The sequence below is a fragment of the Telopea speciosissima genome, chromosome 1, assembly GCF_018873765.1.
Source record: "Telopea speciosissima isolate NSW1024214 ecotype Mountain lineage chromosome 1, Tspe_v1, whole genome shotgun sequence".
In the NCBI taxonomy this organism is placed as follows: domain Eukaryota; kingdom Viridiplantae; phylum Streptophyta; class Magnoliopsida; order Proteales; family Proteaceae; genus Telopea; species Telopea speciosissima.
Genome location: NC_057916.1, coordinates 69,006,363 through 69,015,345, shown reverse-complemented (window position 1 = coordinate 69,015,345; position 8,983 = coordinate 69,006,363).

Here is an 8,983-nt window from a genome sequence, read left to right as displayed (position 1 = left end):
CAACCCCAAACAATAGAGGCTTAAAGTTTATGATGGGACAAGAGTGACATAGCGTGATCACATCACTGTGGTGAGGGAATTATTCCCACTCCACCGGTGAGGAAAAATTTTGCCTTCATAATATGGGACGGGGGGGATCTACACACTGGCGGTGTATAATGAAATTTTGCATACTAACGTCTTAGTGATTGTTAGATGAGGTGAAAGACATCTCACCCTTTCAATGCATTCACAACTGTATCTCTCTCCCTTCATTGCCACTGCATCCATACTATTTTATCTCCCCCTCTCTTTCCCCCGCTCACTGCTGCTATCCACCACCCTATGTCTCCCCCACTCTCTCCTGCTCCCGACCTACCCCACCCCTACCCTGCCTTTCCCATCCCTACCAGCTGTCCCAACTGGCACTCCCAGCTGACCCTGCCTCTGTCTGCATGCTTGCCCTATCCTCTTTGTGCAACCCCACCCCTCGACCTGATCTTTCTGTCCCTGCCATACCCACCACCATTGCATCTACCTTGCAACTCACTGCTTTTGCAGCTCCCCTTCTCTCTCTCTCTCTCTCTCTTACTGTAGCCACCGCCCCTACAACCCAAGCCCCCATCCGCCACCCCTGCCCCAACCCATCTCCACAATTCCTTGTTGCTTCTCCATCCCCAACTTCTATATTGACGATAGACTGTTGCCATAGTCCTTAAAATGATATTTGAACTATAGAGATTTTTTGTGGCTTGAGTATTTATTGTCAAAAGGATTATTGATAAGAGACCCCTCTCTCTTAAAGGGAATGGAGGATTTTTTATTTTTTATTTTTTATGAAGGAATAGAGACCTACTTTGAAGCGTCCATAGCTTACCAGTGGTTTGAAGCTTCCATAGCTTACCAGTTACCACTAGTGTGTTCGCATTATAAGCAAAAAGAATTTTATTCCCCTTCTCTTTGGGCTCTGAGTGATTAGAGAGTTTGCTCTGAACGACTCACAGCTAGAGAAAAACATGATATTTCCTCTTCATCATTTTCTCCTCCTTTTATTTAAAAACATAAAAAAATAAACAACAAAATAATGAAATTTATTAAATGGATAATGGTTGAAGAACTGAAGTCGAGTGGACAAATCCGTCTTCAATGTGATACAAGCAAGGATAACCTAAAGAGAAAATAAGAAAAAGAGAGATAATAAGGAGAGAAAGAGGGAGAGAGACAGAGAGAAAATATGATAAGGAATTGGTTTTACGAACGAAATCGGACGTCTTGGCTTGGGCGAAGAAGATTACCTCATCTCTTATAGATATTTTAGGATTCAAAAGTCTCCCATTCCTTCATACCGATTCCTATTAAATAGGATAACAATTAGTTACACAATAGTTTCACCCTCCCCTCCAAGACTGTATCCCACTTCCCTTACTGTATTTAACTTATATTAACTCCTATCACTACGCCACATAACAATCCATCTGCCCTAGAATTTGGTCTTGTGCTCAAGACCAAACTATAGGAAATGAAAGAGTGCACAAATAAAAATCTAAATCATTCCTACCTGGTACCCAATCTTGTTGGGGTGATTCCCAAGTTGCTTCCGCAGATGGCCAATGGATATGAATTGGATGTGACATATTGACACCCCCGAACACATCGGTCCAACAATACTTGAAGTATGAGGTTTGAGATGCAATGTGTCACAGACAAATAAAAAAGCTGATACAAATCTCGTACGGACCCGGGACAGTCAATCTTTGCTGAATTAATATCTTCCATGTTATAAGCCGTTAAACACAGAAGGATATTCCCATATAGACCCGAGACGGTCGATTTCCTCCGCCATGCCTGGTTCTGATGCCATTTGATACGTGCAAGGATAACCTAAAGAGAACGATCGTTTTCTATTTCATCCGACAAATAGTATAATGCTACAAAGATTCCATTACATCCTAAAAGTGTACTCATAATTTTCCCCATAATATCGATGCAATTCATGAAAACTTGTAGGAAACCAAGCTAGGCCTGAGTAAAAGGGAGACATCGACTTAATTATGAGGCCCCTAATATGGTAGCCTGGTTAAATTACCACGAGTTTGAATCCTCTAGATGTCCATCCAAAGTACCTACTCTGGAAGTACATCCAAAGGCCGCAACGTGGAAACTTGATTACCGGTAACTTGAACTCTCATTTCCCTCCATCCATCTCTCTCTCTCTTTCTCTAAACCCGCCACTTTATTTTCCACTCCCCCTCTCAAATCTGGACCAGGATCCTCTACGAGTACCGGTGGGGCGGCAATGCGCATCCGGCGACACGGCGAGCTCACGTGGCACACATGGCACAAATGGCCTCTATTGTGCCGTCGGATGTGCACGCCGCCCCCGGGTATTGTAGAGGATTTTATAATCCTCAATCGACAAGATCTCTTCATTTTCTTTATTTTATTCTCTCTTTCTCTTTCAAACCAACGATACCGATCCGATACCGATAGCATTAATGGTACTATTTGGAACAATCCGTATTGAGACAAGCCTTCTTGTTGATTCCGTATTATTTTATCGATACAGATCAGGGGTAAAAAGGTAAACAAAATTGGCCTTTGCCGAGATTGACCGATCCTTATTGCTATGGCATGATCTACCGTTATGACGATCTACCGCTGTGATGATATGGCGATTGTTGTGCTATGGTGTTATCTACTACTATGGCATTAAGGACGGATGTTGCGATCTATCGCTACGGCAATCTTGCATCATGGCGCGATCTACCGCTATGACGCAATCTATTGCTATGGCGTTATGACGCGAGCTACTGTTGTGGTGCAATCTATTGCCATGGCACAAGCTATCACCATAACGCTATGATGCTCTATTACTATGACGATCTTCATAGCACTATAATGCTATGGTTATTGGAATTGATATCCGATCATTCGAATAGGTATTTGACTGATTTTGGAACGATATCATATCGGATTGCTATCGGAATCGGTATCGGATTGAACCTCAAAGGAAAAAGGAAAGGATAAAAAATTAAAAAATAGACGTGCTAAAAAAAAAATCGAATGAGAGAGAAGAGGCGTGCGGATAAATTGATTGAGAAATAGGATCCGGAATCAATTAAATATTATTTTGCCCATTTTTAGGTAATGAGGTGGCGGTCTCTGGATGTACTTCCAGAATAGTTCTCTGGATGTACATACAGAGGATCAGGACTCAATTAAATATTGTTTTGAAGCGAGCCCTCTATCTACCGTAGTCTATCTACATCGGCTATGACGGCTCCCATCGTTCTTTCTGGGAATAGAGAAAGGTCTCTTGCAACGCCTCCGTTCTTCTGCCTCCGTTCTTCTGCCTCTATTTCTCATCGTAAGGGTTTAGCAACATCAACATGAGTAAGGTATGAATTTTTAATTTATTTTTCTTGTTTCTTTAAATCTTTTTTTTTTCCCCTTCTTGATTCTTAATATAAGGAAACTGAATTTTTTTTGGTTGGGATTGTAAATCAATATATTGATCTTGATCATTGGCAATCAATCTTCTAGGTTTAATTCTGCCCTTTTTGCCTCACTTTCATCCATAAAAAAAAATGTATAAGATGGAAGATTCAGATCTTATTTGCTAAAATGAGTTGCCCTATAATTGCTGTCTTGCAGATAATTTAAATCCAAATAGCTATGAGGCCAAACCATTCTATTACAAAGTATTGCATAGAACAATCACATGTCTTGCATTCTAATTACAAGGTATTGGCTGTTCTCATTTAACCCATTCTTAACCTTTCTCAATCTAGTTGTAAAATAGTGTCATGCATGGAAGTGATTATGATCTTTCTATCTCAGTTAATCAACGATATTGAGGATATGCGCACAGATCGGATCAACGATTTACCAAAGGATTATAAGGTTCGTTTACTTCTTTTTTATGTAGTCTATGTTTTTTCAATTAGAACTTCTTCTCTGTCTTTCTTTGTGTGTGTTTGTACTGGAACATTTGAGATGTCATTCTATAACCCCATTCCATACATCTAATAAATTCTAGGCAAAAGTTACCCTTCCTTCCATAGGAGAAGAAGAATCCCTTAAGTGACCTTTTTAGGATCCATCCACTACAAGAAAGGGGGGCAACAGCTGCACTTAGGTGGAGTATACTGTGACGATAATTTTTTACTGCTGCCATATACATCATTCAATGCCATTTAAAAAATAGTGTCACTATATAGAAAATTTCAAGAGCGATAATATATTACCTCCACTATATATAAGTATTCAACAGTGGTAATATATTGCCACTTCCATTTGTTACTGTTTTGCAGCGGTTATTATATACCACCAATGATTGGTCCTAATTAAAAAGTGGTATAGCATTAACTGCAACGGAAGAGAATGTGTTACAACGGTAATATTTACCGCCTCTGATTAGTCCTAATTAAAAGCAGTAACATCTTAACCGCAACTTGAGTGAATTATTTTTTATATTTAATGGTGATACTAAATTATTGGGGCTTTTTATGTGAGTAAGTAGAAGCGGTAATATGTAACCGCCTCTGTTTGGCACTATTGGGCAGCGGTTATTATGGACCGCCTCTGATTTTTCCTTTTCTTCGAGTCTTTAATCCAAGCAGATTACAATAAGAAAATTGGCCCACGTTCTTTCTTCCAAAACATGTGCAGAAATTGTGGTTTTCTTTTTAGGAGAAACCGGCTTGAGTGAATTTCATTTGGGGTTTTGGTGACGCCAGTTATGAGAATAATTAATCAAAGTTAGGTGAGAGTTTGATAAGGTATATTTCTATGCTTCTCCTATAAACTTCTTTTTGAGCTGTACAATATTTTGTGATGGGTTTGATTCATAGACTTTTCGTATGGAATTGATTTTGTATAATGATTCACCTAGTATTGGATTTTGTGTATGGGTCTGTTAGGGTGTATCTATTATAGATAGTCTTCTCCCTCTCGTATAATGAGGTCGTCTTGTTCTTTTTCGTTTCTTTCCTTCTTTTGTCTTTTCTAAACAGTAGCATGGTGAATCAATGGCATTGAAGCCAATCTTGCATGACCAAATACATATTTATAAGTAATTCATTGGTATATAAAATAATCTAATAGGACAAAAAAAACTGATCATCCAAGCAAGGCAAGATGAAGTTTTGGCAAGTGGTCCATAGAGTGGGCTCAGCAAATATGAATGTGCACTGAAAATTCAGGGTTGTCCTTGAGCAAGGGATAGGATGGGGCATGAGGGCCAAATGATGGATGGGATTCTAAAGTCAGAACCAGAGAGTATGTATCATATGTGTTGGGTATAAGACTTGAAAGATGATTCATTGGTAATATACAATTTTCACCCAAAAAACTTTCTTGCAGTACAACTCCACAATGTCATATTCAGAAATCAGAAATGTTATCCTTTTCTCTCTCTCTCTCTCTCTCTCTCTCACACACACACATACACACACACACAACATCATCAACCATACCTTTGTTATAGACTATAGCTCTTCAGCAGTGATTTAATCAACCAAGTTAGTTCAGGTACATGTTCCTTACAGTGAGAACTTAATATCATAAAACCCTAAAATACAAAGCAAATTAATGGAGCTTTTACACCAAGTTCATTAGTTTTTAAATTGTACATTGTATCTTGACTTGATAGTTTTGTATTTCATCAAATCACTCGTTAAGTATATAGGTGGTTCATGTGGTTTACTTACTGACTGTTGGAATAAGGCTGAGTTGTTGTATGTGCTATACTGACTAATTAAGAGACCGGTATATATATATATATATATATATATATATATATATATATATACTAGTGCATATGTTAACTTCACGATATTTTAGATAGTTTGGGATTGGAACGCTCTGGATATTTAGTAGGACTTTATTATTTTTTTAAATTTAAGAAGGAATTCTTTACTTATGTTTTGTGTATATACCCATACAGGTTTTAATTTATTATTCTAGTACTACTCTTCTAATGTGTGGATGGTATATTTTATAAATCGAATGGATAGGAGTTGGGTTGAAAAGTCACGGGACCTTGGAGTTCACATCAGCTTTTAAAGGCTGGTTATGTTTTGTTTAGCTGATAAACTTAAATAGATGATTGCTGATCACAAGCAAAACCATAACAGGGTTATGTCCTTAATTTTCATAATAGAGGATCTCTCTTCCCTTGCCCTGTTTTTCCTTCTTCTCTATCAAAAACTAAAAAACAGGGACTATCTCCCAAATTTGGAGCATCCAACCCTGCTCTGCCCCCAAACCAAAAAAAAAAGAAGTCAGGCTCTCATTTTCTTATGAAAAGTATTCTTGTAGTTAGCACTTACATTATTTGCTTGAGTGGTTTTGTTGGTCTTTTTTTCTGTGTTTTTCTATCAATAGTTATAGAACAACAACAAAAGACTCCCTTGAATATATTCTTATGTACCTGTCTTTTTCCTTGTCCTGTTTTTCATCACTCTATTTTCATTGCCATAATCTTGAACTTAATTTCTGAAGTGCTTCTCTGTTTTAATTAGATATTTTTTTAGTTTTCTGTTACTCATGATTCAAATGGCCATAAAGTTCATTTGAAGCAAAAGTATCGACTCTAACCTCAATTAGTGATATCTTATTTCAATGAAGCCCATTGCAAATATCCTTAATTGAGCAATTCAGTGTTAGTAGGAATATAAACTCAAAAGTTATAGTTTTGGAAGACAAAAGGCTCTGTCTATATTGTTTCTGATTTGTGTAATCCCATGTCTGTCAATTCCCACAACTCATTTGAAAAACTACACATATATTCTTTATAATGAGTTTATTAATTTCTATTAGCCTTATGTGACTGCTCATAACTTCATATTAGATTCTCAATAGGGTTGGGAATATATTCCTTGTAATATATTTCTCCATTGTCTTGTAGGAAAAATATGAGGACAATGTGGCGGGCCTTCAAACTCAAGTTGAAGATCCAAACATTGAAGAAATATGAAGATGGCAAGTTTGCAATCCCAAATAACTCTATTGACAAAAGAATGACTAGAGGAAGCTCACAGAGTTCGGTTCATTTGAGTAGTGAAGGAGAAAAATGGTAATTGGGGTGCACAACTATATGCCAACCACCATAAAGTCTGTCTTGGCACGTTTAAAACTGAGAATGAAGCTGCAATGGCTTATGATAGTGCCACTGTTCAGGAACCTAACTTTCAAAGATGGGTTTTAGCAGTCAAAGTTTCTGGATTTCATAATGACCCAATGTTTGGATATTGGAAACAACTACAACATCACAGGAACCAACCAAAGGCGCCAAAGAAATGAGCAGGGTATCTTGTAAAAGGCCGTACCCAATGCACAAGGCTCCCGCGTTTAGCAGGGTCTAGGGAAGGTCAAATGTACGAAGGGAATCTTGTACCATGAACTATTTCAGAAGGAATTAACACCAAGTGATGTTGGAAAAAGCTAAATAGGCTTGTAATTCCAAAGAAACAAGCAATGGCATACTTCCCTGATATTCGTCTTGAAGTTGGAACAGAAGGGCACCCAGATGATCCTCTGTATTTAACTTTTTCCGATCAGTAGTATATCCCATGGAGCTTCTGTTATTGTTATTGGAAAAGCAGCCAAAGTTACATCTTTACGAAAGGCTGGGATAACTTCGTGAAAGGCAAAGACTTGAAGGCTAACGATATCACCATCTTTTATTCTTATGATTATAGAAACATTCACTTTGGAGAGCTTCACACATTTTATATGATTGAGGCAGAGTCCAAGAATACTGAAGAAATAAGAAATGATGGATATGGAAGAGGAACAAAGAGTTATCTGAAGTTGCAGCATGGTTTGGAAGAGATTAACCCTCAAGGTTTAATGGAGCAGGAACAAGGCATGATCAGAAGAGAGGAGATAATTAAAAAAGGTATTATGGACTATTCGACGTGAACATTGGTTAATCAAAAAGATGGAGAAGACGCTTAACCTAAGCTTCTTTCTAGTGAAGTCCTTCTTCTTCTTCGTTTTTTTCTTTCATGTCTACAAAGCCAAGAGCTTATGTTTTCTCTTCAAAGAGATTCTCAAGCCAAAGACTCTTATGCTGTCAAAACATTGATCTTCAGTTTTTTTTTTTTTTTTTTTAAATGTTTTATTAAAATCATCTTTGATTGGGGCATCTTAATTAACCTTCCATCATGTTTTGATATGATAAAATGATGAGTTGCAATGACTGAGGTTATGATGCAGCAAAGGTAGAATCATGAATGCTAGTTCTTGGATTCAGCTATTCAATTCAAAATAATTAAAAAAAGCTGCTTAAAATGGTAGAAAACGCTTTTTAAATGAAACCAGAGGCATATCTGTTCAATACAGGCCGATTCAGATTGGCATCGGATCCGTATTGTCCGAGACCAATACCAATACAGGTTCCTAAATACCTGCTTTGGGATGGATGAGGTGCATTATAGTTTTAAAGTTCAAGTTTTGATCTAGCCATATCAATGTAGTCTGCTCCTAAATGGAAAATTCAGCAAGCACTTGGATTTAGAATTAACACAACTTGGATTTAGAATTAACACAGCCAGCAAGATCATACTCAACATGGGCACTGTTTTGTTTAGTTTTGGGGGTTAAAATTATCTTTTCCCTCGGCTTTGGGTTGGAAAAGTTGAGTTCACACTCTAAATCTCAACCCCAATTGACACTGAACTGGGCAGATTACTAAAAGCATTCCATCCAAACCACCTTTCTAGTTCTAATAGGTCTCAAGAAGCCCAAAACTTAGATTGCTTACTTGCATTTCGCTTTTTTAACTTGCTTCTCCAAATTAAGTCCAAACAAAGGCCATGGGAGTTTCTCCATTTTCTCTATTCAATTCAGAATCCTGATCTATGTCTGTTGTTGTTCTTATACCCAGAGTTGAGTCATTTCTCCTGCATTTTGTAGCACCCTTGTTTATGTGTAGGCGCTTTCAAGAGATGGAATCTTCTGTTTTGACTGATTTCCTAATTGCTTCTTCTGCATCCAC